Consider the following 201-nt stretch of genomic DNA (forward strand, 5'->3'; position numbering starts at 1 on the left):
GGGGGGGGGGGGCTGTGTTTCTGGGAGGCGGGGGCTCCTGCCGGGAGCCGGGAGGGTTTGTTGGGGTTTTGCGTTTGCAGGTTTGGAAAAGGAGGGACGAGAAAACCTCATCCGGAATTTCCCAGCGATTTACTTCAGTAGGGAAAATAAAAAGGTTCTTCCCTGCGGTTATCGCCCCCCCGCCCCGCGCCCGGGGAAGGG

The sequence above is a fragment of the Calidris pugnax genome, unplaced genomic scaffold (assembly GCF_001431845.1).
Source record: "Calidris pugnax isolate Ruff unplaced genomic scaffold, ASM143184v1 scaffold172, whole genome shotgun sequence".
Taxonomy (NCBI): Eukaryota; Metazoa; Chordata; class Aves; order Charadriiformes; family Scolopacidae; genus Calidris; species Calidris pugnax.